The sequence below is a fragment of the Lepisosteus oculatus genome, chromosome 14 (genome assembly GCF_040954835.1).
Source record: "Lepisosteus oculatus isolate fLepOcu1 chromosome 14, fLepOcu1.hap2, whole genome shotgun sequence".
Lineage (NCBI taxonomy): Eukaryota > Metazoa > Chordata > Actinopteri > Semionotiformes > Lepisosteidae > Lepisosteus > Lepisosteus oculatus.
Genome location: NC_090709.1, coordinates 27263129 through 27290068, shown reverse-complemented (window position 1 = coordinate 27290068; position 26940 = coordinate 27263129). Strand labels below are relative to the sequence as shown.

Genomic DNA, 26940 nt, shown 5'->3' with positions numbered 1-26940 from the left:
TTGGAAGGAAGCAAGAGTGAAAGGCTGAAGTGAAATAGAGCGGGGACGAAGGCAATGAAGAGAGAGAACGTGGGAAGAAGAGAAAAACGCAAGGGAAAAAAAGCAGCGTCGTAAAGGAGGTGACGGAGCTGTCCTCTCAATAAGAAGGGTGCCAGCGAGCCTTGCTCTCGCTTACGGCCACACCCCCTTGAGCACGCCTGATCTCATCTGATCTCGGAAGCTAAACAGGGATGGGCCTGGTTAGTACTTGGATGGGAGACCGCCTGGGAATACCAGGTGCTGTAAGCTTTTAAGCGCAGGAGGCGCCCTATCCCCGCTCGCTCGCTCATTCCCCTGTTCACACGTGCAGTGCGGCTTGTCCGTCTGTTTATTTGTCAGCTTTGGCGAGACACGGGTGCTTGTGTATTAGCGTGAGCGTTTTTTATTCTGATCAGGAACAGTTTTACAAGTCCGCAAAGGATCGAGGAAAGGTTTATCGCCAGCTGAAAAGAGACACAGCGCTTCAGCTGTGGAGACTTGTTCAGCTGGCGTTCGGAGAGTCGCGTTTTTCAGAATTGTTTTGAGATCGTTTTCCACAGAGCTCAGATTTCAAAACACAGCAGCAGCTCTCCACAGCGATCCTCTATAGCGCCCTTTCTCCCGCAGCTCCGTCCTCATTGGAAGGAAGCAAAAGTGAAAGGCTGAAGTGAAATAGAGCGGGGACGAAGGCAGTGAAGAGAGAGAACGTGGGAAGAAGAGAAAAACGCAAGGGAAAAAGAGCAGCGTCATAAAAGAGGTGACGGAGCTGTCCTCTCAATAAGAAGGGTGCCAGCGAGCCTTGCTCTCGCTTACGGCCACACCCCCTTGAGCACGCCTGATCTCATCTGATCTCGGAAGCTAAACAGGGATGGGCCTGGTTAGTACTTGGATGGGAGACCGCCTGGGAATACCAGGTGCTGTAAGCTTTTAAGCGCAGGAGGCGCCCTATCCCCGCTCGCTCGCTCATTCCCCTGTTCACACGTGCAGTGCGGCTTGTCCGTCTGTTTATTTGTCAGCTTTGGCAAGACACGGGTGCTTGTGTATTAGCGTGAGCGTTTTTTATTCTGATCAGGAACAGTTTTACAAGTCCGCAAAGGATCGAAGAAAGGTTTATCGCCAGCTGAAAAGAGACACAGCGCTTCGGCTGTGGAGACTTGTTCGGCTGGCGTTCGGAGAGTCGCGTTTTTCAGAATTGTATTGAGATCGTTTTCCACAGAACTCAGATGTCAAAGCACAGCAGCAGCTCTCCACAGCGATCCTCTATAGCGCCCTTTCTCCCGCAGCTCCGTCCTCATTGGAAGGAAGCAAGAGTGAAAGGCTGAAGTGAAATAGAGCGGGGACGAAGGCAGTGAAGAGAGAGAACGTGGGAAGAAGAGAAAAACGCAAGGGAAAAAAAGCAGCGTCGTAAAAGAGGTGACGGAGCTGTCCTCTCAATAAGAAGGGTGCCAGCGAGCCTTGCTCTCGCTTACGGCCACACCCCCTTGAGCACGCCTGATTTCGTCTGATCTCGGAAGCTAAACAGGGATGGGCCTGGTTAGTACTTGGATGGGAGACCGCCTGGGAATACCAGGTGCTGTAAGCTTTTAAGCGCAGGAGGCGCCCTATCCCCGCTCGCTCGCTCATTCCCCTGTTCACACGTGCAGTGCGGCTTGTCCGTCTGTTTATTTGTCAGCGTTGGCGAGATGCGGGTGCTTGTGTATTAGCGTGAGCGTTTTTTATTCTGATCATGAACAGTTTAACAAGTCCGCAAAGGATCGAGGAAAGGTTTATCGCCAGCTGAAAAGAGACACAGCGCTTCGGCTGTGGAGACTTGTTCGGCTGGCGTTCGGAGGGTCGCGTTTTTCAGAATTGTATTGAGATCGTTTTCCACAGAGCTCAGATGTCAATGCACAGCAGCAGCTCTCCACAGCGATCCTCTATAGCGCCCTTTCTCCCGCAGCTCTGTCCTCATTGGAAGGAAGCAAGAGTGAAAGGCTGAAGTGAAATAGAGCGGGGACGAAGGCAGTGAAGAGAGAGAACGTGGGAAGAAGAGAAAAACGCAAGGGAAAAAGAGCAGCGTCGTAAAAGAGGTGACGGAGCTGTCCTCTCAATAAGAAGGGTGCCAGCGAGCCTTGCTCTCGCTTACGGCCACAACCCCTTGAGCACGCCTGATCTCGTCTGATCTCGGAAGCTAAACAGGGATGGGCCTGGTTAGTACTTGGATGGGAGACCGCCTGGGAATACCAGGTGCTGTAAGCTTTTAAGCGCAGGAGGCGCCCTATCCCCGCTCGCTCGCTCATTCCCCTGTTCACACGTGCAGTGCGGCTTGTCCGTCTGTTTATTTGTCAGCTTTGGCGAGACGCGGGGGCTTGTGTATTAGCGTGAGCGTTTTTTATTCTGATCAGGAACAGTTTAACAAGTCCGCAAAGGATCGAGGAAAGGTTTATCGCCAGCTGAAAAGAGACACAGCGCTTCGGCTGTGGAGACTTGTTCGGCTGGCGTTCGGAGAGTCGCGTTTTTCAGAATTGTATTGAGATAGTTTTCATCAGAGCTCAGATGTCAAAGCACAGCAGCAGCTCTCCACAGCGATCCTCTATAGCGCCCTTTCTCCCGCAGCTCCGTCCTCATTGGAAGGAAGCAAGAGTGAAAGGCTGAAGTGAAATAGAGCGGGGACGAAGGCAGTGAAGAGAGAGAACGTGGGAAGAAGAGAAAAACGCAAGGGAAAAAAAGCAGCGTCGTAAAGGAGGTGACGGAGCTGTCCTCTCAATAAGAAGGGTGCCAGCGAGCCTTGGTGTCGCTTACGGCCACACCCCCTTGAGCACGCCTGATCTCGTCTGATCTCGGAAGCTAAACAGGGATGGGCCTGGTTAGTACTTGGATTGGAGACCGCCTGGAAATACCAGGTGCTGTAAGCTTTTAAGCGCAGGAGGCGCCCTATCCCCGCTCGCTCGCTCATTCCCCTGTTCACACGTGCAGTGCGGCTTGTCCGTCTTTTTATTTGTCAGCTTTGGCGAGACACGGGTGCTTGTGTATTAGCGTGAGCGTTTTTTTGTTCTGATCAGGAACAGTTTAACAAGTCCGCAAAGAATCGAGGAAAGGTTTATCGCCAGCTGAAAAGAGACACAGCGCTTCGGCTGTGGAGACTTGTTCGGCTGGCGTTCGGAGAGTCGCGTTTTTCAGAATTGTATTGAGATCGTTTTCCACAGAGCTCAGATGTCAAAGCACAGCAGCAGCTCTCCACAGCGATCCTCTATAGCGCCCTTTCTCCCGCAGCTCCGTCCTCATTGGAAGGAAGCAAGAGTGAAAGGCTGAAGTGAAATAGAGCGGGGACGAAGGCAGTGAAGAGAGAGAACGTGGGAAGAAGAGAAAAACGCAAGAGAAAAAGAGCAGCGTCATAAAAGAAGTGACGGAGCTGTCCTCTCAATAAGAAGGGTGCCAGCGAGCCTTGCTTTTGCTTACGGCCACACCCCCTTGAGCACGCCTGATCTCGTCTGATCTCGGAAGCTAAACAGGGATGGGCCTGGTTAGTACTTGGATGGGAGACCGCCTGGGAATACCAGGTGCTGTAAGCTTTTAAGCGCAGGAGACGCCCTATGCCCGCTCGCTCGCTCATTCCCCTGTTCACACGTGCAGTGCGGCTTGTCCGTCTGTTTATTTGTCAGCTTTGGCGAGACACGGGTGCTTGAGTATTAGCGTGAGCGTTTTTTATTCTGATCAGGAACAGTTTTACAAGTCCGCAAAGGATCGAAGAAAGGTTTATCGCCAGCTGAAAAGAGACACAGCGCTTCGGCTGTGGAGACTTGTTCGGCTGGCGTTCGGAGAGTCGCGTTTTTCAGAATTGTATTGAGATCGTTTTCCACAGAACTCAGATGTCAAAGCACAGCAGCAGCTCTCCACAGCGATCCTCTATAGCGCCCTTTCTCCCGCAGCTCCGTCCTCATTGGAAGGAAGCAAGAGTGAAAGGCTGAAGTGAAATAGAGCGGGGACGAAGGCAGTGAAGAGAGAGAACGTGGGAAGAAGAGAAAAACGCAAGGGAAAAAAAGCAGCGTCGTAAAAGAGGTGACGGAGCTGTCCTCTCAATAAGAAGGGTGCCAGCGAGCCTTGCTCTCCCTTACGGCCACACCCCCTTGAGCACGCCTGATCTCGTCTGATCTCAGAAGCTAAACAGGGATGGGCCTGGTTAGTACTTGGATAGGAGACCGCCTGGGAATACCAGGTGCTGTAAGCTTTTAAGCGCAGGAGGCGCCCTATCCCCGCTCGCTCGCTCATTCCCCTGTTCACACGTGCAGTGCGGCTTGTCCGTCTGTTTATTTGTCAGCTTTGGCGAGACACGGGTGCTTGAGTATTAGCGTGAGCGTTTTTTATTCTGATCAGGAACAGTTTTACAAGTCCGCAAAGGATCGAAGAAAGGTTTATCGCCAGCTGAAAAGAGACACAGCGCTTCGGCTGTGGAGACTTGTTCGGCTGGCGTTCGGAGAGTCGCGTTTTTCAGAATTGTATTGAGATCGTTTTCCACAGAACTCAGATGTCAAAGCACAGCAGCAGCTCTCCACAGCGATCCTCTATAGCGCCCTTTCTCCCGCAGCTCCGTCCTCATTGGAAGGAAGCAAGAGTGAAAGGCTGAAGTGAAATAGAGCGGGGACGAAGGCAGTGAAGAGAGAGAACGTGGGAAGAAGAGAAAAACGCAAGGGAAAAAAAGCAGCGTTGTAAAAGAGGTGATGGAGCTGTCCTCTCAATAAGAAGGGTGCCAGCGAACCTTGCTCTTGCTTGCGGCCACACCCCCTTGAGCACGCCTGATCTCGTCTGATCTCGGAAGCTAAATAGGGATGGGCCTGGTTAGTACTTGGATGGGAGACCGCCTGGGAATACCAGATGCTGTAAGCTTTTAAGCGCAGGAGGCGCCCTATCCCCGCTCGCTCGCTCATTCCCCTGTTCACACGTGCAGTGCGGCTTGTCCGTCTGTTTATTTGTCAGCTTTGGCGAGACACGGGTGCTTGTGTATTAGCGTGAGCGTTTTTTATTCTGATCAGGAACAGTTTTACAAGTCCGCAAATGATCGAGGAAAGGTTTATCGCCAGCTGAAAAGAGACACAGCGCTTCGGCTGTGGAGACTTGTTCGGCTGGCGTTCGGAGAGTCGCGTTTTTCAGAATTGTATTGAGATCGTTTTCCACAGAGCTCAGATGTCAAAGCACAGCAGCAGCTCTCCACAGCGATCCTCTATAGCGCCCTTTCTCCCGCAGCTCCGTCCTCATTGGAAGGAAGCAAGAGTGAAAGGCTGAAGTGAAATAGAGCGGGGACGAAGGCAGTGAAGAGAGAGAACGTGGGAAGAAGAGAAAAACGCAAGGGAAAAAAAGCAGCGTCGTAAAAGAGGTGACGGAGCTGTCCTCTCAATAAGAAGGGTGCCAGCGAGCCTTGCTCTCGCTTACGGCCACACCCCCTTGAGCACGCCTGATCTCGTCTGATCTCGGAAGCTAAACAGGGATGGGCCTGGTTAGTACTTGGATGGGAGACCGCCTGGGAATACCAGGTGCTGTAAGCTTTTAAGCGCAGGAGGCGCCCTATCCCCGCTCGCTCGCTCATTCCCCTGTTCACACGTGCAGTGCGGCTTGTCCGTCTCTTTATTTGTCAGCTTTGGCGAGACACGGGTGCTTGTGTATTAGCGTGAGCGTTTTTTATTCTGATCAGGAACAGTTTTACAAGTCCGCAAAGGATCGAGGAAAGGTTTATCGCCAGCTGAAAAGAGACACAGCGCTTCGGCTGTGGAGACTTGTTCGGCTGGCGTTCGGAGAGTCGCGTTTTTCAGAATTGTATTGAGATCGTTTTCCACAGAGCTCAGATGTCAAAGCACAGCAGCAGCTCTCCACAGCGATCCTCTATAGCGCCCTTTCTCCCGCAGCTCCGTCCTCATTGGAAGGAAGCAAGAGTGAAAGGCTGAAGTGAAATAGAGCGGGGACGAAGGCAGTGAAGAGAGAGAACGTGGGAAGAAGAGAAAAACGCAAGGGAAAAAGAGCAGCGTCGTAAAAGAGGTGACGGAGCTGTCCTCTCAATAAGAAGGGTGCCAGCGAGCCTTGCTCTCGCTTACGGCCACACCCCCTTGAGCACGCCTGATCTCGTCTGATCTCGGAAGCTAAACAGGGATGGGCCTGGTTAGTACGTGGAGGGGAGACCACCTGGGAATACCAGGTGCTGTAAGCTTTTAAGCGCAGGAGGCGCCCTATCCCCGCTCGCTCGCTCATTCCCCTGTTCACACGTGCAGTGCGGCTTGTCCGTCTGTTTATTTGTCAGCTTTGGCAAGACACGGGTGCTTGTGTATTAGCGTGAGCGTTTTTTATTCTGATCATGAACAGTTTAACAAGTCCGCAAAGGATCGAGGAAAGGTTTATCGCCAGCTGAAAAGAGACACAGCGCTTCGGCTGTGGAGACTTGTTCGGCTGGCGTTCGGAGAGTCGCGTTTTTCAGAATTGTATTGAGATCGTTTTCCACAGAGCTCAGATGTCAAAGCACAGCAGCAGCTCTCCACAGCGATCCTCTATAGCGCCCTTTCTCCCGCAGCTCCGTCCTCATTGGAAGGAAGCAAGAGTGAAAGGCTGAAGTGAAATAGAGCGGGGACGAAGGCAGTGAAGAGAGAGAACGTGGGAAGAAGAGAAAAACGCAAGAGAAAAAAAGCAGCGTCGTAAAAGAGGTGACGGAGCTGTCCTCTCAATAAGAAGGGTGCCAGCGAGCCTTGCTCTCGCTTACGGCCACACCCCCTTGAGCACGCCTGATCTCGTCTGATCTCGGAAGCTAAACAGGGATGGGCCTGGTTAGTACTTGGATGGGAGACCGCCTGGGAATACCAGGTGCTGTAAGCTTTTAAGCGCAGGAGGCGCCCTATCCCCGCTCGCTCGCTCACTCCCCTGTTCACACGAGCAGTGCGGCTTGTCCGTCTGTTTATTTGTCAGCTTTGGCGAGACACGGGTGCTTGTGTATTAGCGTGAGCGTTTTTTATTCTGATCATGAACAGTTTTACAAGTCCGCAAAGGATCGAGGAAAGGTTTATCGCCAGCTGAAAAGAGACACAGCGCTTCGGCTGTGGAGACTTGTTCGGCTGGCGTTCGGAGAGTCGTGTTTTTCAGAATTGTATTGAGATCGTTTTCCACAGAGCTCAGATGTCAAAGCACAGCAGCAGCTCTCCACAGCGATCCTCTATAGCGCCCTTTCTCCCGCAGCTCCGTCCTCATTGGAAGGAAGCAAGAGGGAAAGGCTGAAGTGAAATAGAGCGGGGACGAAGGCAGTGAAGAGAAAGAACGTGGGAAGAAGAGAAAAACGCAAGGGAAAAAGAGCAGCGTCGTAAAAGAGGTGACGGAGCTGTCCTCTCAATAAGAAGGGTGCCAGCGAGCCTTGCTCTCGCTTACGGCCACAGCCCCTTGAGCACGCCTGATCTCGTCTGATCTCGGAAGCTAAACAGGGATGGGCCTGGTTAGTACTTGGATGGGAGACCGCCTGGGAATACCAGGTGCTGTAAGCTTTTAAGCGCAGGAGGCGCCCTATCCCTGCTCGCTCTCTCATTCCCCTGTTCACACGTGCAGTGCAGCTTGTCCGTCTGTTTATTTGTCAGCTTTGGCGAGACACGGGTGCTTGTGTATTAGCGTGAGCGTTTTTTATTCTGATCAGGAACAGTTTTACAAGTCCGCAAAGGATCGAGGAAAGGTTTATCGCCAGCTGAAAAGAGACACAGCGCTTCGGCTGTGGAGACTTGTTCGGCTGGCGTTCGGAGAGTCGCGTTTTTCAGAATTGTATTGAGATCGTTTTCCACAGAGCTCAGATGTCAAAGCACAGCAGCAGCTCTCCACAGCGATCCTCTATAGCGCCCTTTCTCCCGCAGCTCCGTTATCATTGGAAGGAAGCAAGAGTGAAAGGCTGAAGTGAAATAGAGCGGGGACGAAGGCAGTGAAGAGAGAGAACGTGGGAAGAAGAGAAAAACGCAAGAGAAAAAAAGCAGCGTCGTAAAAGAGGTGACGGAGCTGTCCTCTCAATAAGAACGGTGCCAGCGAGCCTTGCTCTCGCTTACGGCCACACCCCCTTGAGCACGCCTGATCTCGTCTGATCTCAGAATCTAAACAGGGATGGGCCTGGTTAGTACTTGGATGGGAGACCGCCTGGGAATACCAGGTGCTGTAAGCTTTTAAGCGCAGGAGGCGCCCTATCCCCGCTCGCTCGCTCATTCCCCTGTTCACACGTGCAGTGCGGCTTGTCCGTCTGTTTATTTGTCAGCTTTGGCGAGACACGGGTGCTTGTGTATTAGCGTGAGCGTTTTTTATTCTGATCAGGAACAGTTTTATAAGTCCGCAAAGGATCGAAGAAAGGTTTATCGCCAGCTGAAAAGAGACACAGCGCTTCGGCTGTGGAGACTTGTTCGGCTGGCGTTCGGAGAGTCGCGTTTTTCAGAATTGTATTGAGATAGTTTTCATCAGAGCTCAGATGTCAAAGCACAGCAGCAGCTCTCCACAGCGATCCTCTATAGCGCCCTTTCTCCCGCAGCTCCGTCCTCATTGGAAGGAAGCAAGAGTGAAAGGCTGAAGTGAAATAGAGCGGGGACGAAGGCAGTGAAGAGAGAGAACGTGGGAAGAAGAGAAAAACGCAAGGGAAAAAAAGCAGCGTCGTAAAGGAGGTGACGGAGCTGTCCTCTCAATAAGAAGGGTGCCAGCGAGCCTTGGTGTCGCTTACGGCCACACCCCCTTGAGCACGCCTGATCTCGTCTGATCTCGGAAGCTAAACAGGGATGGGCCTGGTTAGTACTTGGATTGGAGACCGCCTGGAAATACCAGGTGCTGTAAGCTTTTAAGCGCAGGAGGCGCCCTATCCCCGCTCGCTCGCTCATTCCCCTGTTCACACGTGCAGTGCGGCTTGTCCGTCTTTTTATTTGTCAGCTTTGGCGAGACACGGGTGCTTGTGTATTAGCGTGAGCGTTTTTTTGTTCTGATCAGGAACAGTTTAACAAGTCCGCAAAGAATCGAGGAAAGGTTTATCGCCAGCTGAAAAGAGACACAGCGCTTCGGCTGTGGAGACTTGTTCGGCTGGCGTTCGGAGAGTCGCGTTTTTCAGAATTGTATTGAGATCGTTTTCCACAGAGCTCAGATGTCAAAGCACAGCAGCAGCTCTCCACAGCGATCCTCTATAGCGCCCTTTCTCCCGCAGCTCCGTCCTCATTGGAAGGAAGCAAGAGTGAAAGGCTGAAGTGAAATAGAGCGGGGACGAAGGCAGTGAAGAGAGAGAACGTGGGAAGAAGAGAAAAACGCAAGAGAAAAAGAGCAGCGTCATAAAAGAAGTGACGGAGCTGTCCTCTCAATAAGAAGGGTGCCAGCGAGCCTTGCTTTTGCTTACGGCCACACCCCCTTGAGCACGCCTGATCTCGTCTGATCTCGGAAGCTAAACAGGGATGGGCCTGGTTAGTACTTGGATGGGAGACCGCCTGGGAATACCAGGTGCTGTAAGCTTTTAAGCGCAGGAGACGCCCTATGCCCGCTCGCTCGCTCATTCCCCTGTTCACACGTGCAGTGCGGCTTGTCCGTCTGTTTATTTGTCAGCTTTGGCGAGACACGGGTGCTTGAGTATTAGCGTGAGCGTTTTTTATTCTGATCAGGAACAGTTTTACAAGTCCGCAAAGGATCGAAGAAAGGTTTATCGCCAGCTGAAAAGAGACACAGCGCTTCGGCTGTGGAGACTTGTTCGGCTGGCGTTCGGAGAGTCGCGTTTTTCAGAATTGTATTGAGATCGTTTTCCACAGAACTCAGATGTCAAAGCACAGCAGCAGCTCTCCACAGCGATCCTCTATAGCGCCCTTTCTCCCGCAGCTCCGTCCTCATTGGAAGGAAGCAAGAGTGAAAGGCTGAAGTGAAATAGAGCGGGGACGAAGGCAGTGAAGAGAGAGAACGTGGGAAGAAGAGAAAAACGCAAGGGAAAAAAAGCAGCGTCGTAAAAGAGGTGACGGAGCTGTCCTCTCAATAAGAAGGGTGCCAGCGAGCCTTGCTCTCCCTTACGGCCACACCCCCTTGAGCACGCCTGATCTCGTCTGATCTCAGAAGCTAAACAGGGATGGGCCTGGTTAGTACTTGGATAGGAGACCGCCTGGGAATACCAGGTGCTGTAAGCTTTTAAGCGCAGGAGGCGCCCTATCCCCGCTCGCTCGCTCATTCCCCTGTTCACACGTGCAGTGCGGCTTGTCCGTCTGTTTATTTGTCAGCTTTGGCGAGACACGGGTGCTTGAGTATTAGCGTGAGCGTTTTTTATTCTGATCAGGAACAGTTTTACAAGTCCGCAAAGGATCGAAGAAAGGTTTATCGCCAGCTGAAAAGAGACACAGCGCTTCGGCTGTGGAGACTTGTTCGGCTGGCGTTCGGAGAGTCGCGTTTTTCAGAATTGTATTGAGATCGTTTTCCACAGAACTCAGATGTCAAAGCACAGCAGCAGCTCTCCACAGCGATCCTCTATAGCGCCCTTTCTCCCGCAGCTCCGTCCTCATTGGAAGGAAGCAAGAGTGAAAGGCTGAAGTGAAATAGAGCGGGGACGAAGGCAGTGAAGAGAGAGAACGTGGGAAGAAGAGAAAAACGCAAGGGAAAAAAAGCAGCGTTGTAAAAGAGGTGATGGAGCTGTCCTCTCAATAAGAAGGGTGCCAGCGAACCTTGCTCTTGCTTGCGGCCACACCCCCTTGAGCACGCCTGATCTCGTCTGATCTCGGAAGCTAAATAGGGATGGGCCTGGTTAGTACTTGGATGGGAGACCGCCTGGGAATACCAGATGCTGTAAGCTTTTAAGCGCAGGAGGCGCCCTATCCCCGCTCGCTCGCTCATTCCCCTGTTCACACGTGCAGTGCGGCTTGTCCGTCTGTTTATTTGTCAGCTTTGGCGAGACACGGGTGCTTGTGTATTAGCGTGAGCGTTTTTTATTCTGATCAGGAACAGTTTTACAAGTCCGCAAATGATCGAGGAAAGGTTTATCGCCAGCTGAAAAGAGACACAGCGCTTCGGCTGTGGAGACTTGTTCGGCTGGCGTTCGGAGAGTCGCGTTTTTCAGAATTGTATTGAGATCGTTTTCCACAGAGCTCAGATGTCAAAGCACAGCAGCAGCTCTCCACAGCGATCCTCTATAGCGCCCTTTCTCCCGCAGCTCCGTCCTCATTGGAAGGAAGCAAGAGTGAAAGGCTGAAGTGAAATAGAGCGGGGACGAAGGCAGTGAAGAGAGAGAACGTGGGAAGAAGAGAAAAACGCAAGGGAAAAAAAGCAGCGTCGTAAAAGAGGTGACGGAGCTGTCCTCTCAATAAGAAGGGTGCCAGCGAGCCTTGCTCTCGCTTACGGCCACACCCCCTTGAGCACGCCTGATCTCGTCTGATCTCGGAAGCTAAACAGGGATGGGCCTGGTTAGTACTTGGATGGGAGACCGCCTGGGAATACCAGGTGCTGTAAGCTTTTAAGCGCAGGAGGCGCCCTATCCCCGCTCGCTCGCTCATTCCCCTGTTCACACGTGCAGTGCGGCTTGTCCGTCTCTTTATTTGTCAGCTTTGGCGAGACACGGGTGCTTGTGTATTAGCGTGAGCGTTTTTTATTCTGATCAGGAACAGTTTTACAAGTCCGCAAAGGATCGAGGAAAGGTTTATCGCCAGCTGAAAAGAGACACAGCGCTTCGGCTGTGGAGACTTGTTCGGCTGGCGTTCGGAGAGTCGCGTTTTTCAGAATTGTATTGAGATCGTTTTCCACAGAGCTCAGATGTCAAAGCACAGCAGCAGCTCTCCACAGCGATCCTCTATAGCGCCCTTTCTCCCGCAGCTCCGTCCTCATTGGAAGGAAGCAAGAGTGAAAGGCTGAAGTGAAATAGAGCGGGGACGAAGGCACTGAAGAGAGAGAACGTGGGAAGAAGAGAAAAACGCAAGGGAAAAAGAGCAGCGTCGTAAAAGAGGTGACGGAGCTGTCCTCTCAATAAGAAGGGTGCCAGCGAGCCTTGCTCTCGCTTACGGCCACACCCCCTTGAGCACGCCTGATCTCGTCTGATCTCGGAAGCTAAACAGGGATGGGCCTGGTTAGTACGTGGAGGGGAGACCACCTGGGAATACCAGGTGCTGTAAGCTTTTAAGCGCAGGAGGCGCCCTATCCCCGCTCGCTCGCTCATTCCCCTGTTCACACGTGCAGTGCGGCTTGTCCGTCTGTTTATTTGTCAGCTTTGGCAAGACACGGGTGCTTGTGTATTAGCGTGAGCGTTTTTTATTCTGATCATGAACAGTTTAACAAGTCCGCAAAGGATCGAGGAAAGGTTTATCGCCAGCTGAAAAGAGACACAGCGCTTCGGCTGTGGAGACTTGTTCGGCTGGCGTTCGGAGAGTCGCGTTTTTCAGAATTGTATTGAGATCGTTTTCCACAGAGCTCAGATGTCAAAGCACAGCAGCAGCTCTCCACAGCGATCCTCTATAGCGCCCTTTCTCCCGCAGCTCCGTCCTCATTGGAAGGAAGCAAGAGTGAAAGGCTGAAGTGAAATAGAGCGGGGACGAAGGCAGTGAAGAGAGAGAACGTGGGAAGAAGAGAAAAACGCAAGAGAAAAAAAGCAGCGTCGTAAAAGAGGTGACGGAGCTGTCCTCTCAATAAGAAGGGTGCCAGCGAGCCTTGCTCTCGCTTACGGCCACACCCCCTTGAGCACGCCTGATCTCGTCTGATCTCGGAAGCTAAACAGGGATGGGCCTGGTTAGTACTTGGATGGGAGACCGCCTGGGAATACCAGGTGCTGTAAGCTTTTAAGCGCAGGAGGCGCCCTATCCCCGCTCGCTCGCTCACTCCCCTGTTCACACGAGCAGTGCGGCTTGTCCGTCTGTTTATTTGTCAGCTTTGGCGAGACACGGGTGCTTGTGTATTAGCGTGAGCGTTTTTTATTCTGATCATGAACAGTTTTACAAGTCCGCAAAGGATCGAGGAAAGGTTTATCGCCAGCTGAAAAGAGACACAGCGCTTCGGCTGTGGAGACTTGTTCGGCTGGCGTTCGGAGAGTCGTGTTTTTCAGAATTGTATTGAGATCGTTTTCCACAGAGCTCAGATGTCAAAGCACAGCAGCAGCTCTCCACAGCGATCCTCTATAGCGCCCTTTCTCCCGCAGCTCCGTCCTCATTGGAAGGAAGCAAGAGGGAAAGGCTGAAGTGAAATAGAGCGGGGACGAAGGCAGTGAAGAGAAAGAACGTGGGAAGAAGAGAAAAACGCAAGGGAAAAAGAGCAGCGTCGTAAAAGAGGTGACGGAGCTGTCCTCTCAATAAGAAGGGTGCCAGCGAGCCTTGCTCTCGCTTACGGCCACAGCCCCTTGAGCACGCCTGATCTCGTCTGATCTCGGAAGCTAAACAGGGATGGGCCTGGTTAGTACTTGGATGGGAGACCGCCTGGGAATACCAGGTGCTGTAAGCTTTTAAGCGCAGGAGGCGCCCTATCCCTGCTCGCTCTCTCATTCCCCTGTTCACACGTGCAGTGCAGCTTGTCCGTCTGTTTATTTGTCAGCTTTGGCGAGACACGGGTGCTTGTGTATTAGCGTGAGCGTTTTTTATTCTGATCAGGAACAGTTTTACAAGTCCGCAAAGGATCGAGGAAAGGTTTATCGCCAGCTGAAAAGAGACACAGCGCTTCGGCTGTGGAGACTTGTTCGGCTGGCGTTCGGAGAGTCGCGTTTTTCAGAATTGTATTGAGATCGTTTTCCACAGAGCTCAGATGTCAAAGCACAGCAGCAGCTCTCCACAGCGATCCTCTATAGCGCCCTTTCTCCCGCAGCTCCGTTATCATTGGAAGGAAGCAAGAGTGAAAGGCTGAAGTGAAATAGAGCGGGGACGAAGGCAGTGAAGAGAGAGAACGTGGGAAGAAGAGAAAAACGCAAGAGAAAAAAAGCAGCGTCGTAAAAGAGGTGACGGAGCTGTCCTCTCAATAAGAACGGTGCCAGCGAGCCTTGCTCTCGCTTACGGCCACACCCCCTTGAGCACGCCTGATCTCGTCTGATCTCAGAATCTAAACAGGGATGGGCCTGGTTAGTACTTGGATGGGAGACCGCCTGGGAATACCAGGTGCTGTAAGCTTTTAAGCGCAGGAGGCGCCCTATCCCCGCTCGCTCGCTCATTCCCCTGTTCACACGTGCAGTGCGGCTTGTCCGTCTGTTTATTTGTCAGCTTTGGCGAGACACGGGTGCTTGTGTATTAGCGTGAGCGTTTTTTATTCTGATCAGGAACAGTTTTATAAGTCCGCAAAGGATCGAAGAAAGGTTTATCGCCAGCTGAAAAGAGACACAGCGCTTCGGCTGTGGAGACTTGTTCGGCTGGCGTTCGGAGAGTCGCGTTTTTCAGAATTGTATTGAGATCGTTTTCCACAGAGCTCAGATGTCAAAGCACAGCAGCAGCTCTCCACAGCGATCCTCTATAGCGCCCTTTCTCCCGCAGCTCCGTTATCATTGGAAGGAAGCAAGAGTGAAAGGCTGAAGTGAAATAGAGCGGGGACGAAGGCAGTGAAGAGAGAGAACGTGGGAAGAAGAGAAAAACGCAAGGGAAAAAAAGCAGCGTCGTAAAAGAGGTGACGGAGCTGTCCTCTCAATAAGAAGGGTGCCAGCGAGCCTTGCTCTCGCTTACGGCCACAGCCCCTTGAGCACGCCTGATCTCGTCTGATTTCGGAAGCTAAACAGGGATGGGCTTGGTTAGTACTTGGATGGGAGACCGCCTGGGAATACCAGGTGCTGTAAGCTTTTAAGCGCAGGAGGCGCCCTATCCCCGCTCGCTCGCTCACTCCCCTGTTCACACGAGCAGTGCGGCTTGTCCGTCTGTTTATTTGTCAGCTTTGGCGAGACACGGGTGCTTGTGTATTAGCGTGAGCGTTTTTTATTCTGATCAGGAACAGTTTTACAAGTCCGCAAAGGATCGAGGAAAGGTTTATCGCCAGCTGAAAAGAGACACAGCGCTTCGGCTGTGGAGACTTGTTCGGCTGGCGTTCGGAGAGTCGCGTTTTTCAGAATTGTATTGAGATCGTTTTCCACAGAGCTCAGATGTCAAAGCACAGCAGCAGCTCTCCACAGCGATCCTCTATAGCGCCCTTTCTCCCGCAGCTCCGTCCTCATTGGAAGGAAGCAAGAGGGAAAGGCTGAAGTGAAATAGAGCGGGGACGAAGGCAGTGAAGAGAAAGAACGTGGGAAGAAGAGAAAAACGCAAGGGAAAAAGAGCAGCGTCGTAAAAGAGGTGACGGAGCTGTCCTCTCAATAAGAAGGGTGCCAGCGAGCCTTGCTCTCGCTTACGGCCACAGCCCCTTGAGCACGCCTGATCTCGTCTGATCTCGGAAGCTAAACAGGGATGGGCCTGGTTAGTACTTGGATGGGAGACCGCCTGGGAATACCAGGTGCTGTAAGCTTTTAAGCGCAGGAGGCGCCCTATCCCTGCTCGCTCGCTCATTCCCCTGTTCACACGTGCAGTGCAGCTTGTCCGTCTGTTTATTTGTCAGCTTTGGCGAGACACGGGTGCTTGTGTATTAGCGTGAGCGTTTTTTATTCTGATCAGGAACAGTTTTACAAGTCCGCAAAGGATCGAGGAAAGGTTTATCGCCAGCTGAAAAGAGACACAGCGCTTCGGCTGTGGAGACTTGTTCGGCTGGCGTTCGGAGAGTCGCGTTTTTCAGAATTGTATTGAGATCGTTTTCCACAGAGCTCAGATGTCAAAGCACAGCAGCAGCTCTCCACAGCGATCCTCTATAGCGCCCTTTCTCCCGCAGCTCCGTTATCATTGGAAGGAAGCAAGAGTGAAAGGCTGAAGTGAAATAGAGCGGGGACGAAGGCAGTGAAGAGAGAGAACGTGGGAAGAAGAGAAAAACGCAAGAGAAAAAAAGCAGCGTCGTAAAAGAGGTGACGGAGCTGTCCTCTCAATAAGAACGGTGCCAGCGAGCCTTGCTCTCGTTTACGGCCACACCCCCTTGAGCACGCCTGATCTCGTCTGATCTCAGAATCTAAACAGGGATGGGCCTGGTTAGTACTTGGATGGGAGACCGCCTGGGAATACCAGGTGCTGTAAGCTTTTAAGCGCAGGAGGCGCCCTATCCCCGCTCGCTCGCTCATTCCCCTGTTCACACGTGCAGTGCGGCTTGTCCGTCTGTTTATTTGTCAGCTTTGGCGAGACACGGGTGCTTGTGTATTAGCGTGAGCGTTTTTTATTCTGATCAGGAACAGTTTTATAAGTCCGCAAAGGATCGAAGAAAGGTTTATCGCCAGCTGAAAAGAGACACAGCGCTTCGGCTGTGGAGACTTGTTCGGCTGGCGTTCGGAGAGTCGCGTTTTTCAGAATTGTATTGAGATCGTTTTCCACAGAGCTCAGATGTCAAAGCACAGCAGCAGCTCTCCACAGCGATCCTCTATAGCGCCCTTTCTCCCGCAGCTCCGTCCTCATTGGAAGGAAGCAAGAGGGAAAGGCTGAAGTGAAATAGAGCGGGGACGAAGGCAGTGAAGAGAAAGAACGTGGGAAGAAGAGAAAAACGCAAGGGAAAAAGAGCAGCGTCGTAAAAGAGGTGACGGAGCTGTCCTCTCAATAAGAAGGGTGCCAGCGAGCCTTGCTCTCGCTTACGGCCACAGCCCCTTGAGCACGCCTGATCTCGTCTGATCTCGGAAGCTAAACAGGGATGGGCCTGGTTAGTACTTGGATGGGAGACCGCCTGGGAATACCAGGTGCTGTAAGCTTTTAAGCGCAGGAGGCGCCCTATCCCTGCTCGCTCGCTCATTCCCCTGTTCACACGTGCAGTGCAGCTTGTCCGTCTGTTTATTTGTCAGCTTTGGCGAGACACGGGTGCTTGTGTATTAGCGTGAGCGTTTTTTATTCTGATCAGGAACAGTTTTACAAGTCCGCAAAGGATCGAGGAAAGGTTTATCGCCAGCTGAAAAGAGACACAGCGCTTCGGCTGTGGAGACTTGTTCGGCTGGCGTTCGGAGAGTCGCGTTTTTCAGAATTGTATTGAGATCGTTTTCCACAGAGCTCAGATGTCAAAGCACAGCAGCAGCTCTCCACAGCGATCCTCTATAGCGCCCTTTCTCCCGCAGCTCCGTTATCATTGGAAGGAAGCAAGAGTGAAAGGCTGAAGTGAAATAGAGCGGGGACGAAGGCAGTGAAGAGAGAGAACGTGGGAAGAAGAGAAAAACGCAAGAGAAAAAAAGCAGCGTCGTAAAAGAGGTGACGGAGCTGTCCTCTCAATAAGAACGGTGCCAGCGAGCCTTGCTCTCGTTTACGGCCACACCCCCTTGAGCACGCCTGATCTCGTCTGATCTCAGAATCTAAACAGGGATGGGCCTGGTTAGTACTTGGATGGGAGACCGCCTGGGAATACCAGGTGCTGTAAGCTTTTAAGCGCAGGAGGCGCCCTATCCCCGCTCGCTCGCTCATTCCCCTGTTCACACGTGCAGTGCGGCTTGTCCGTCTGTTTATTTGTCAGCTTTGGCGAGACACGGGTGCTTGTGTATTAGCGTGAGCGTTTTTTATTCTGATCAGGAACAGTTTTATAAGTCCGCAAAGGATCGAAGAAAGGTTTATCGCCAGCTGAAAAGAGACACAGCGCTTCGGCTGTGGAGACTTGTTCGGCTGGCGTTCGGAGAGTCGCGTTTTTCAGAATTGTATTGAGATCGTTTTCCACAGAGCTCAGATGTCAAAGCACAGCAGCAGCTCTCCACAGCGATCCTCTATAGCGCCCTTTCTCCCGCAGCTCCGTTATCATTGGAAGGAAGCAAGAGTGAAAGGCTGAAGTGAAATAGAGCGGGGACGAAGGCAGTGAAGAGAGAGAACGTGGGAAGAAGAGAAAAACGCAAGGGAAAAAAAGCAGCGTCGTAAAAGAGGTGACGGAGCTGTCCTCTCAATAAGAAGGGTGCCAGCGAGCCTTGCTCTCGGTTATGGCCACACCCCCTTGAGCACGCCTGATCTCGTCTGATTTCGGAAGCTAAACAGGGATGGGCTTGGTTAGTACTTGGATGGGAGACCGCCTGGGAATACCAGGTGCTGTAAGCCTTTAAGCGCAGGAGGCGCCCTATCCCTGCTCGCTCGCTCATTCCCCTGTTCACACGTGCAGTGCGGCTTGTCCGTCTGTTTATTTGTCAGTTTTGGCGAGACGCGGGTGCTTGTGTATTAGCGTGAGCGTTTTTTATTCTGATCAGGAACAGTTTTACAAGTCCGCAAAAGATTGAAGAAAGGTTTATCGCCAGCTGAAAAGAGACACAGCGCTTCGGCTGTGGAGACTTGTTCGGCTGGCGTTCGGAGAGTCGCGTTTTTCAGAATTGTATTGAGATCGTTTTCCACAGAGCTCAGATGTCAAAGCACAGCAGCAGCTCTCCACAGCGATCCTCTATAGCGCCCCTTCTCCCGCAGCTCCGTCCTCATTGGAAGGAAGCAAGAGTGAAAGGCTGAAGTGAAATAGAGCGGGGACGAAGGCAGTGAAGAGAGAGAACGTGGGAAGAAGAGAAAATCGCAAGGGAAAAAGAGCAGCGTCATAAAAGAGGTGACGGAGCTGTCCTCTCAATAAGAAGGGTGCCAGCGAGCCTTGCTCTCGCTTACGGCCACACCCCCTTGAGCACGCTTGATCTCGTCTGATCTCGGAAGCTAAACAGGGATGGGCCTGGTTAGTACTTGGATGGGAGACCGCCTGGGAGTACCAGGTGCTGTAAGCTTTTAAGCGCAGGAGGCGCCCTATCCCTGCTCGCTCGTTCATTCCCCTGTTCACACGTGCAGTGCGGCTTGTCCGTCTGTTTATTTGTCAGCTTTGGCGAGACACGGGTGCTTGTGTATTAGCGTGAGCGTTTTTTATTCTGATCAGGAACAGTTTTACAAGTCCGCAAAGGATCGAGGAAAGGTTTATCGCCAGCTGAAAAGAGACACAGCGCTTCGGCTGTGGAGACTTGTTCGGCTGGCGTTCGGAGGGTCGTGTTTTTCAGAATTGTATTGAGATCGTTTTCCACAGAGCTCAGATGTCAAAGCACAGCAGCAGCTCTCCACAGCGATCCTCTATAGCGCCCTTTCTCCCGCAGCTCCGTCCTCATTGGAAGGAAGCAAGAGGGAAAGGCTGAAGTGAAATAGAGCGGGGACGAAGGCAGTGAAGAGAGAGAACGTGGGAAGAAGAGAAAAACGCAAGGGAAAAAGAGCAGCGTCGTAAAAGAGGTAACGGAGCTGTCCTCTCAATAAGAAGGGTGCCAGCGAGCCTTGCTCTCGCTTACGGCCACAACCCCTTGAGCACGCCTGATCTCGTCTGATCTCGGAAGCTAAACAGGGATGGGCCTGGTTAGTACTTGGATGGGAGACCACCTGGGAATACCAGGTGCTGTAAGCTTTTAAGCGCAGGAGGCGCCCTATCCCCGCTCGCTCGCTCATTCCCCTGTTCACACGTGCAGTGCGGCTTGTCCGTCTGTTTATTTGTCAGCTTTGGCGAGACGCGGGTGCTTGTGTATTAGCGTGAGCGTTTTTTATTCTGATCATGAACAGTTTTACAAGTCCGCAAAGGATCGAGGAAAGGTTTATCGCCAGCTGAAAAGAGACACAGCGCTTCGGCTGTGGAGACTTGTTCGGCTGGCGTTCGGAGAGTCGCGTTTTTCAGAATTGTATTGAGATCGTTTTCCACAGAGCTCAGATGTCAAAGCACAGCAGCAGCTCTCCACAGCGGTCCTCTATAGCGCCCTTTCTCCCGCAGCTCCGTCCTCATTGGAAGGAAGCAAGAGTGAAAGGCTGAAGTGAAATAGAGCGGGGACGAAGGCAGTGAAGAGAGAGAACGTGGGAAGAAGAGAAAAACGCAAGGGAAAAAAAGCAGCGTCGTAAAAGAGGTGACGGAGCTGTCCTCTCAATAAGAAGGGTGCCAGCGAGCCTTGCTCTCGCTTACGGCCACACCCCCTTGAGCACGCCTGATCTCGTCTGATCTCGGAAGCTAAACAGGGATGGGCCTGGTTAGTACTTGGATGGGAGACCGCCTGGGAGTACCAGGTGCTGTAAGCTTTTAAGCGCAGGAGGCGCCCTATCCCCGCTCGCTCGCTCATTCCCCTGTTCACACGTGCAGTGCGGCTTGTCCGTCTGTTTATTTGTCAGCTTTGGCGAGACACGGGTGCTTGTGTATTAGCGTGAGCGTTTTTTATTCTGATCAGGAACAGTTTAACAAGTCCGCAAAGGATCGAGGAAAGGTTTATCGCCAGCTGAAAAGAGACACAGCGCTTCGGCTGTGGAGACTTGTTCGGCTGGCGTTCGGAGAGTCGCGTTTTTCAGAATTGTATTGAGATCGTTTTCAACAGAGCTCAGATGTCAAAGCACAGCAGCAGCTCTCCACAGCGATCCTCTATAGCGCCCTTTCTCCCGCAGCTCCGTCCTCATTGGAAGGAAGCAAGAGTGAAAGGCTGAAGTGAAATAGAGCGGGGATGAAGGCAGTGAAGAGAGAGAACGTGGGAAGAAGAGAAAAACGCAAGGGAAAAAAAGCAGCGTTGTAAAAGAGGTGATGGAGCTGTCCTCTCAATAAGAAGGGTGCCAGCGAGCCTTGCTCTTCCTTGCGGCCACACCCCCTTGAGCATGCCTGATCTTGTCTGATCTTGGAAGCTAAACAGGGATGGGCCTGGTTAGACTTGGATGGGAGACCGCCTGGGAATACCCGGTGCTGCAAGCTTTTAAGCGGAGGAGGCACCCTATCCCCGCTCGCTGGCTCATTCCCCTCTTCACACGTGCAGTGCGGCTTGTCCGTCTGTTTATTTGTCAGCTTTGGCGAGACACGGGTGCTTGTGTATTAGCGTGAGCGTTTTTTATTCTGATCAGGAACAGTTTTACAAGTCCGCAAAGGATCGAGGAAAGGTTTATCGCCAGCTGAAAAGAGACACAGCGCTTCGGCTGTGGAGACTTGTTCGGCTGGCGTTCGGAGAGTCGCGTTTTTCAGAATTGTATTGAAATCGTTTTCCACAGAGCTCAGATGTCAAAGCACAGCAGCAGCTCTCCACAGCGATCCTCTATAGCGCCCTTTCTCCCGCAGCTCCGTCCTCATTGGAAGGAAGCAAGAGTGAAAGGCTGAAGTGAAATAGAGCGGGGACGAAGGCAGTGAAGAGAGAGAACGTGGAAAGAAGAGAAAAACGCAAGGGAAAAAAGCAGTGTCGTAAAAGAGGTGACGGAGCTGTCCTCTCAATAAGAAGGGTGCCAGCGAGCTTTGGTCTAGCTTACGGCCACACCCCCTTGAGCACGCCTGATCTCGTCTGATCTCGGAAGCTAAACAGGGATGGGCCTGGTTAGTACTTGGATGGGAGACCGCCTGGGAATACCAGGTGCTGTAAGCTTTTAAGCGCAGGAGGCGCCCTATCCCCGCTCGCTCGCTCATTCCCCTGTTCACACGTGCAGTGCGGCTTGTCCGTCTGTTTATTTGTCAGCTTTGGCGAGACACGGGTGCTTGTGTATTAGCGTGAGCGTTTTTTATTCTGATCAGGAACAGTTTTACAAGTCCGCAAAGGATCGAGGAAAGGTTTATCGCCAGCTGAAAAGAGACACAGCGCTTCGGCTGTGGAGACTTGTTCGGCTGGCGTTCGGAGAGTCGCGTTTTTCAGAATTGTATTGAGATCGTTTTCCACAGAGCTCAGATGTCAAAGCACAGCAGCAGCTCTCCACAGCGATCCTCTATAGCGCCCTTTCTCCCGCAGCTCCGTCCTCATTGGAAGGAAGCAAGAGTGAAAGGCTGAAGTGAAATAGAGCGGGGACGAAGGCAGTGAAGAGAGAGAACGTGGGAAGAAGAGAAAAACGCAAGGGAAAAAAAGCAGCGTCGTAAAAGAGGTGACGGAGCTGTCCTCTCAATAAGAAGGGTGCCAGCGAGCTTCGGTCTAGCTTACGGCCACACCCCCTTGAGCACGCCTGATCTTGTCTGATCTCGGAAGCTAAACAGGGATGGGCCTGGTTAGTACTTGGATGGGAGACCGCCTGGGAATACCAGGTGCTGTAAGCTTTTAAGCGCAGGAGGCGCCCTATCCCCGCTCGCTCGCTCATTCCCCTGTTCACACGTGCAGTGCGGCTTGTCCGTCTGTTTATTTGTCAGCTTTGGCGAGACACGGGTGCTTGTGTATTAGCGTGAGCGTTTTTTATTCTGATCAGGAACAGTTTTACAAGTCCGCAAAGGATCGAGGAAAGGTTTATCGCCAGCTGAAAAGAGACACAGCGCTTCGGCTGTGGAGACTTGTTCGGCTGGCGTTCGGAGAGTCGCGTTTTTCAGAATTGTATTGAGATCGTTTTCCACAGAGCTCAGATGTCAAAGCACAGCAGCAGCTCTCCACAGCGATCCTCTATAGCGCCCTTTCTCCCGCAGCTCCGTCCTCATTGGAAGGAAGCAAGAGTGAAAGGCTGAAGTGAAATAGAGCGGGGACGAAGGCAGTGAAGAGAGAGAACGTGGGAAGAAGAGAAAAACGCAAGGGAAAAAGAGCAGCGTCGTAAAAGAGGTGACGGAGCTGTCCTCTCAATAAGAAGGGTGCCAGCGAGCCTTGCTCTCGCTTACGGCCACACCCCCTTGAGCACGCCTGATCTCGTCTGATCTCGGACGCTAAACAGGGATAGGCCTGGTTAGTACTTGGATGGGAGACCGCCTGGGAATACCAGGTGCTGTAAGCTTTTAAGCGCGGGAGGCGCCCTATCCCCGCTCGCTCGCTCATTCCCCTGTTCACACGTGCAGTGCGGCTTGTCCGTCTGTTTATTTGTCAGCTTTGGCGAGACACGGGTGCTTGTGTATTAGCGTGAGCGTTTTTTATTCTGATCATGAACAGTTTAACAAGTCCGCAAAGGATCGAGGAAAAGTTTATCGCCAGCTGAAAAGAGACACAGCGCTTCGGCTGTGGAGACTTGTTCGGCTGGCGTTCGGAGAGTCGCGTTTTTCAGAATTGTATTGAGATTGTTTTCCACAGAGCTCAGATGTCAAAGCACAGCAGCAGCTCTCCACAGCGATCCTCTATAGCGCCCTTTCTCCCGCAGCTCCGTCCTCATTGGAAGGAAGCAAGAGTGAAAGGCTGAAGTGAAATAGAGCGGGGACGAAGGCAGTGAAGAGAGAGAACGTGGGAAGAAGAGAATAACGCAAGGGAAAAAAAGCAGCGTCGTAAAAGAGGTGACGGAGCTGTCCTCTCAATAAGAAGGGTGCCAGCGAGCCTTGCTCGCGCTTACGGCCACACCCCCTTGAGCACGCCTGATCTCGTTTGATCTCGGAAGCTAAACAGGGATGGGCCTGGTTAGTACTTGGATGGGAGACCGCCTGGGAATACCAGGTGCTGTAAGCTTTTAAGCGCAGGAGGCGCCCTATCCCCGCTCGCTCGCTCATTCCCCTGTTCACACGTGCAGTGCGGCTTGTCCGTCTGTTTATTTCTCAGCTTTGGCGAGACACGGGTGCTTGTGTATTAGCGTGAGCGTTTTTTATTCTGATCAGGAACAGTTTTACAAGTCCGCAAAGGATCGAGGAAAGGTTTATCGCCAGCTGAAAAGAGACACAGCGCTTCGGCTGTGGAGACTTGTTCGGCTGGCGTTCGGAGAGTCGCGTTTTTCAGAATTGTATTGAGATCGTTTTCCACAGAGCTCAGATGTCAAAGCAAAGCAGCAGCTCTCCACAGCGATCCTCTATAGCGCCCTTTCTCCCGCAGCTCCGTCCTCATTGGAAGGAAGCAAGAGTGAAAGGCTGAAGTGAAATAGAGCGGGGACGAAGGCAGTGAAGAGAGAGAACGTGGGAAGAAGAGAAAAACGCAAGGGAAAAAAAGCAGCGTCGTAAAAGAGGTGACGGAGCTGTTCTCTCAATAAGAAGGGTGCCAGCGAGCCTTGCTCTCGCTTATGGCCACACCCCCTTGAGCACGCCTGATCTCGTCTGATCTCGGAAGCTAAACAGGGATGGGCCTGGTTAGTACTTGGATGGGAGACCGCCTGGGAATACCAGGTGCTGTAAGCTTTTAAGCGCAGGAGGCGCCCTATCCCCGCTCGCTCGCTCATTCCCCTGTTCACACGTGCAGTGCGGCTTGTCCGTCTGTTTATTTGTCAGCTTTGGCGAGACACGGGTGCTTGTGTATTAGCGTGAGCGTTTTTTATTCTGATCAGGAACAGTTTTACAAGTCCGCAAAGGATCGAGGAAAGGTTTATAGCCAGCTGAAAAGAGACACAGCGCTTCGGCTGTGGAGACTTGTTCGGCTGGCGTTCGGAGAGTCGCGTTTTTCAGAATTGTATTGAGATTGTTTTCCACAGAGCTCAGATGTCAAAGCACAGCAGCAGGTCTCCACAGCGATCCTCTATAGCGCCCTTTCTCCCGCAGCTCCGTCCTCATTGGAAGGAAGCAAGAGTGAAAGGCTGAAGTGAAATAGAGCGGGGACGAAGGCAGTGAAGAGAGAGAACGTGGGAAGAAGAGAAAAACGCAAGGGAAAAAAAGCAGCGTCGTAAAAGAGGTGACGGAGCTGTCCTCTCAATAAGAAGGGTGCCAGCGAGCCTTGCTCGCGCTTACGGCCACACCCCCTTGAGCACGCCTGATCTCGTTTGATCTCGGAAGCTAAACAGGGATGGGCCTGGTTAGTACTTGGATGGGAGACCGCCTGGGAATACCAGGTGCTGTAAGCTTTTAAGCGCGGGAGGCGCCCTATCCCCGCTCGCTCGCTCATTCCCCTGTTCACACGTGCAGTGCGGCTTGTCCGTCTGTTTATTTGTCAGCTTTGGCGAGACACGGGTGCTTGTGTATTAGCGTGAGTGTTTTTTATTCTGATCATGAACAGTTTAACAAGTCCGCAAAGGATCGAGGAAAAGTTTATCGCCAGCTGAAAAGAGACACAGCGCTTCGGCTGTGGAGACTTGTTCGGCTGGCGTTCGGAGAGTCGCGTTTTTCAGAATTGTATTGAGATCGTTTTCCACAGAGCTCAGATGTCAAAGCACAGCAGCAGCTCTCCACAGCGATCCTCTATAGCGCCCTTTCTCCCGCAGCTCCGTCCTCATTGGAAGGAAGCAAGAGTGAAAGGCTGAAGTGAAATAGAGCGGGGACGAAGGCAGTGAAGAGAGAGAACGTGGGAAGAAGAGAAAAACGCAAGGGAAAAAAAGCAGCGTCGTAAAAGAGGTGACGGAGCTGTCCTCTCAATAAGAAGGGTGCCAGCGAGCCTTGCTTTTGCTTACGGCCACACCCCCTTGAGCACGCCTGATCTCGTCTGATCTCGGAAGCTAAACAGGGATGGGCCTGGTTAGTACTTGGATGGGAGACCGCCTGGGAATACCAGGTGCTGTAAGCCTTTAAGCGCAGGAGGCGCCCTATCCCCGCTCGCTGGCTCATTCCCCTGTTCACACGTGCAGTGCGGCTTGTCCGTCTGTTTATTTTTCAGCTTTGGCGAGACACGGGTGCTTGTGTATTAGCGTGAGCGTTTTTTATTCTGATCAGGAACAGTTTAACAAGTCCGCAAAGGATCAAGGAAAGGTTTATCGCCAGCTGAAAAGAGACACAGCGCTTCGGCTGTGGAGACTTGTTCGGCTGGCGTTCGGAGAGTCGCGTTTTTCAGAATTGTATTGAGATCGTTTTCCACAGAGCTCAGATGTCAAAGCACAGCAGCAGCTCTCCACAGCGATCCTCTATAGCGCCCTTTCTCCCGCAGCTCCGTCCTCATTGGAAGGAAGCAAGAGTGAAAGGCTGAAGTGAAATAGAGCGGGGACGAAGGCAGTGAAGAGAGAGAACGTGGGAAGAAGAGAAAAACGCAAGGGAAAAAAAGCAGCGTCGTAAAAGAGGTGACGGAGCTGTCCTCTCAATAAGAAGGGTGCCAGCAAGCCTTGCTTTTGCTTACGGCCACACCCCCTTGAGCACGCCTGATCTCGTCTGATCTCGGAAGCTAAACAGGGATGGGCCTGGTTAGTACTTGGATGGGAGACCGCCTGGGAATACCAGGTGCTGTAAGCTTTTAAGCGCAGGAGGCGCCCTATCCCCGCTTGCTCGCTCATTCCCCTGTTCACACGTGCAGTGCGGCTTGTCCGTCTGTTTATTTGTCAGCTTTGGCGAGACACGGGTGCTTGTGTATTAGCGTGAGCGTTTTTTATTCTGATCAGGAACAGTTTTACAAGTCCGCAAAGGATCGAGGAAAGGTTTATCGCCAGCTGAAAAGAGACACAGCGCTTCGGCTGTGGAGACTTGTTCGGCTGGCGTTCGGAGAGTCGCGTTTTTCAGAATTGTATTGAGATCGTTTTCCACAGAGCTCAGATGTCAAAGCACAGCAGCAGCTCTCCACAGCGATCCTCTATAGCGCCCTTTCTCCCGCAGCTCCGTCCTCATTGGAAGGAAGCAAAAGTGAAAGGCTGAAGTGAAATAGAGCGGGGACGAAGGCAGTGAAGAGAGAGAACGTGGGAAGAAGAGAAAAACGCAAGGGAAAAAAAGCAGCGTCGACAAAGAGGTGACGGAGCTGTCCTCTCAATAAGAAGGGTGCCAGCGAGCTTTGCTCTTGCTTACGGCCACACCCCCTTGAGCACGCCTGATCTCGTCTGATCTCGCAAGCTAAACAGGGATGGGCCTGGTTAGTACTTGGATGGGAGACCGCCTGGGAATACCAGGTGCTGTTAGCTTTTAAGCGCAGGAGGCGCCCTATCCCCGCTCGCTCGCTCATTCCCCTGTTCACATGTGCAGTGCGGCTTGTCCGTCTGTTTATTTGTCAGCTTTGGCGAGACACGGGTGCTTGTGTATTAGCGTGAGCGTTTTTTATTCTGATCAGGAACAGTTTTACAAGTCCGCAAAGGATCGAAGAAAGGTTTATCGCCAGCTGAAAAGAGACACAGCGCTTCGGCTGTGGAGACATGTTCGGCTGGCGTTTGGAGAGTCGCGTTTTTCAGAATTGTATTGAGATCGTTTTCCACAGAGCTCAGATGTCAAAGCACAGCAGCAGCTCTCCACAGCGATCCTCTATAGCGCCCTTTCTCCCGCAGCTCCGTCCTCATTGGAAGGAAGCAAGAGTGAAAGGCTGAAGTGAAATAGAGCGGG

The 26940-nt window shown here is 52.2% G+C and overlaps 30 non-coding genes and 11 pseudogenes across 30 annotated transcripts; all 41 read left to right on the top strand.

Annotated features, from left to right (window-relative positions):
• Nucleotides 1-169: 169 nt before the first annotated feature.
• On the top strand, nucleotides 170-288 carry LOC138216863 (5S ribosomal RNA). The gene has a single exon (XR_011180576.1). It is a non-coding gene; the product is annotated as a 5S ribosomal RNA (ribosomal RNA).
• A 537-nt stretch (nucleotides 289-825) lies between these two features.
• Nucleotides 826-944, top strand: LOC138216852 (5S ribosomal RNA). Its single transcript, XR_011180564.1, has one exon. It is a non-coding gene; the product is annotated as a 5S ribosomal RNA (ribosomal RNA).
• A 537-nt stretch (nucleotides 945-1481) lies between these two features.
• Nucleotides 1482-1600, top strand: LOC138216282 (5S ribosomal RNA). The gene has a single exon (XR_011179993.1). It is a non-coding gene; the product is annotated as a 5S ribosomal RNA (ribosomal RNA).
• Nucleotides 1601-2137: 537 nt separating this feature from the next.
• On the top strand, nucleotides 2138-2256 carry LOC138217498 (5S ribosomal RNA). Its single transcript, XR_011181210.1, has one exon. It is a non-coding gene; the product is annotated as a 5S ribosomal RNA (ribosomal RNA).
• A 537-nt stretch (nucleotides 2257-2793) lies between these two features.
• On the top strand, nucleotides 2794-2912 carry LOC138218404 (5S ribosomal RNA; annotated as a pseudogene).
• A 538-nt stretch (nucleotides 2913-3450) lies between these two features.
• LOC138244276 (5S ribosomal RNA) lies at nucleotides 3451-3569 on the top strand. Its single transcript, XR_011192889.1, has one exon. It is a non-coding gene; the product is annotated as a 5S ribosomal RNA (ribosomal RNA).
• A 537-nt stretch (nucleotides 3570-4106) lies between these two features.
• On the top strand, nucleotides 4107-4225 carry LOC138217601 (5S ribosomal RNA). Its single transcript, XR_011181313.1, has one exon. It is a non-coding gene; the product is annotated as a 5S ribosomal RNA (ribosomal RNA).
• A 537-nt stretch (nucleotides 4226-4762) lies between these two features.
• On the top strand, nucleotides 4763-4881 carry LOC138218317 (5S ribosomal RNA; annotated as a pseudogene).
• A 537-nt stretch (nucleotides 4882-5418) lies between these two features.
• LOC138244275 (5S ribosomal RNA) lies at nucleotides 5419-5537 on the top strand. Its single transcript, XR_011192888.1, has one exon. It is a non-coding gene; the product is annotated as a 5S ribosomal RNA (ribosomal RNA).
• Nucleotides 5538-6074: 537 nt separating this feature from the next.
• LOC138217932 (5S ribosomal RNA) lies at nucleotides 6075-6193 on the top strand (annotated as a pseudogene).
• A 537-nt stretch (nucleotides 6194-6730) lies between these two features.
• On the top strand, nucleotides 6731-6849 carry LOC138244273 (5S ribosomal RNA). Its single transcript, XR_011192886.1, has one exon. It is a non-coding gene; the product is annotated as a 5S ribosomal RNA (ribosomal RNA).
• A 537-nt stretch (nucleotides 6850-7386) lies between these two features.
• On the top strand, nucleotides 7387-7505 carry LOC138217356 (5S ribosomal RNA). The gene has a single exon (XR_011181068.1). It is a non-coding gene; the product is annotated as a 5S ribosomal RNA (ribosomal RNA).
• A 537-nt stretch (nucleotides 7506-8042) lies between these two features.
• Nucleotides 8043-8161, top strand: LOC138216558 (5S ribosomal RNA). The gene has a single exon (XR_011180270.1). It is a non-coding gene; the product is annotated as a 5S ribosomal RNA (ribosomal RNA).
• Nucleotides 8162-8698: 537 nt separating this feature from the next.
• Nucleotides 8699-8817, top strand: LOC138218403 (5S ribosomal RNA; annotated as a pseudogene).
• A 538-nt stretch (nucleotides 8818-9355) lies between these two features.
• LOC138244272 (5S ribosomal RNA) lies at nucleotides 9356-9474 on the top strand. Its single transcript, XR_011192885.1, has one exon. It is a non-coding gene; the product is annotated as a 5S ribosomal RNA (ribosomal RNA).
• Nucleotides 9475-10011: 537 nt separating this feature from the next.
• Nucleotides 10012-10130, top strand: LOC138217600 (5S ribosomal RNA). The gene has a single exon (XR_011181312.1). It is a non-coding gene; the product is annotated as a 5S ribosomal RNA (ribosomal RNA).
• Nucleotides 10131-10667: 537 nt separating this feature from the next.
• Nucleotides 10668-10786, top strand: LOC138218316 (5S ribosomal RNA; annotated as a pseudogene).
• A 537-nt stretch (nucleotides 10787-11323) lies between these two features.
• LOC138244271 (5S ribosomal RNA) lies at nucleotides 11324-11442 on the top strand. Its single transcript, XR_011192884.1, has one exon. It is a non-coding gene; the product is annotated as a 5S ribosomal RNA (ribosomal RNA).
• Nucleotides 11443-11979: 537 nt separating this feature from the next.
• On the top strand, nucleotides 11980-12098 carry LOC138217931 (5S ribosomal RNA; annotated as a pseudogene).
• Nucleotides 12099-12635: 537 nt separating this feature from the next.
• LOC138244270 (5S ribosomal RNA) lies at nucleotides 12636-12754 on the top strand. Its single transcript, XR_011192883.1, has one exon. It is a non-coding gene; the product is annotated as a 5S ribosomal RNA (ribosomal RNA).
• A 537-nt stretch (nucleotides 12755-13291) lies between these two features.
• LOC138217354 (5S ribosomal RNA) lies at nucleotides 13292-13410 on the top strand. The gene has a single exon (XR_011181066.1). It is a non-coding gene; the product is annotated as a 5S ribosomal RNA (ribosomal RNA).
• A 537-nt stretch (nucleotides 13411-13947) lies between these two features.
• On the top strand, nucleotides 13948-14066 carry LOC138216557 (5S ribosomal RNA). The gene has a single exon (XR_011180269.1). It is a non-coding gene; the product is annotated as a 5S ribosomal RNA (ribosomal RNA).
• Nucleotides 14067-14603: 537 nt separating this feature from the next.
• Nucleotides 14604-14722, top strand: LOC138218527 (5S ribosomal RNA; annotated as a pseudogene).
• A 537-nt stretch (nucleotides 14723-15259) lies between these two features.
• Nucleotides 15260-15378, top strand: LOC138217353 (5S ribosomal RNA). The gene has a single exon (XR_011181065.1). It is a non-coding gene; the product is annotated as a 5S ribosomal RNA (ribosomal RNA).
• Nucleotides 15379-15915: 537 nt separating this feature from the next.
• On the top strand, nucleotides 15916-16034 carry LOC138217123 (5S ribosomal RNA). The gene has a single exon (XR_011180836.1). It is a non-coding gene; the product is annotated as a 5S ribosomal RNA (ribosomal RNA).
• A 537-nt stretch (nucleotides 16035-16571) lies between these two features.
• Nucleotides 16572-16690, top strand: LOC138217352 (5S ribosomal RNA). The gene has a single exon (XR_011181064.1). It is a non-coding gene; the product is annotated as a 5S ribosomal RNA (ribosomal RNA).
• Nucleotides 16691-17227: 537 nt separating this feature from the next.
• LOC138217122 (5S ribosomal RNA) lies at nucleotides 17228-17346 on the top strand. The gene has a single exon (XR_011180835.1). It is a non-coding gene; the product is annotated as a 5S ribosomal RNA (ribosomal RNA).
• A 537-nt stretch (nucleotides 17347-17883) lies between these two features.
• Nucleotides 17884-18002, top strand: LOC138218446 (5S ribosomal RNA; annotated as a pseudogene).
• A 537-nt stretch (nucleotides 18003-18539) lies between these two features.
• On the top strand, nucleotides 18540-18658 carry LOC138216718 (5S ribosomal RNA). The gene has a single exon (XR_011180430.1). It is a non-coding gene; the product is annotated as a 5S ribosomal RNA (ribosomal RNA).
• A 537-nt stretch (nucleotides 18659-19195) lies between these two features.
• On the top strand, nucleotides 19196-19314 carry LOC138217344 (5S ribosomal RNA). The gene has a single exon (XR_011181056.1). It is a non-coding gene; the product is annotated as a 5S ribosomal RNA (ribosomal RNA).
• A 537-nt stretch (nucleotides 19315-19851) lies between these two features.
• On the top strand, nucleotides 19852-19970 carry LOC138245048 (5S ribosomal RNA). Its single transcript, XR_011193664.1, has one exon. It is a non-coding gene; the product is annotated as a 5S ribosomal RNA (ribosomal RNA).
• A 537-nt stretch (nucleotides 19971-20507) lies between these two features.
• Nucleotides 20508-20625, top strand: LOC138219191 (5S ribosomal RNA; annotated as a pseudogene).
• A 536-nt stretch (nucleotides 20626-21161) lies between these two features.
• On the top strand, nucleotides 21162-21280 carry LOC138244269 (5S ribosomal RNA). The gene has a single exon (XR_011192882.1). It is a non-coding gene; the product is annotated as a 5S ribosomal RNA (ribosomal RNA).
• Nucleotides 21281-21817: 537 nt separating this feature from the next.
• LOC138216866 (5S ribosomal RNA) lies at nucleotides 21818-21936 on the top strand. Its single transcript, XR_011180579.1, has one exon. It is a non-coding gene; the product is annotated as a 5S ribosomal RNA (ribosomal RNA).
• Nucleotides 21937-22473: 537 nt separating this feature from the next.
• On the top strand, nucleotides 22474-22592 carry LOC138217883 (5S ribosomal RNA; annotated as a pseudogene).
• Nucleotides 22593-23129: 537 nt separating this feature from the next.
• On the top strand, nucleotides 23130-23248 carry LOC138244913 (5S ribosomal RNA). Its single transcript, XR_011193528.1, has one exon. It is a non-coding gene; the product is annotated as a 5S ribosomal RNA (ribosomal RNA).
• A 537-nt stretch (nucleotides 23249-23785) lies between these two features.
• On the top strand, nucleotides 23786-23904 carry LOC138245235 (5S ribosomal RNA). Its single transcript, XR_011193847.1, has one exon. It is a non-coding gene; the product is annotated as a 5S ribosomal RNA (ribosomal RNA).
• Nucleotides 23905-24441: 537 nt separating this feature from the next.
• On the top strand, nucleotides 24442-24560 carry LOC138244912 (5S ribosomal RNA). Its single transcript, XR_011193527.1, has one exon. It is a non-coding gene; the product is annotated as a 5S ribosomal RNA (ribosomal RNA).
• A 537-nt stretch (nucleotides 24561-25097) lies between these two features.
• LOC138218257 (5S ribosomal RNA) lies at nucleotides 25098-25216 on the top strand. The gene has a single exon (XR_011181487.1). It is a non-coding gene; the product is annotated as a 5S ribosomal RNA (ribosomal RNA).
• Nucleotides 25217-25753: 537 nt separating this feature from the next.
• Nucleotides 25754-25872, top strand: LOC138244268 (5S ribosomal RNA). Its single transcript, XR_011192881.1, has one exon. It is a non-coding gene; the product is annotated as a 5S ribosomal RNA (ribosomal RNA).
• Nucleotides 25873-26409: 537 nt separating this feature from the next.
• Nucleotides 26410-26528, top strand: LOC138218088 (5S ribosomal RNA; annotated as a pseudogene).
• Nucleotides 26529-26940: the final 412 nt, after the last annotated feature.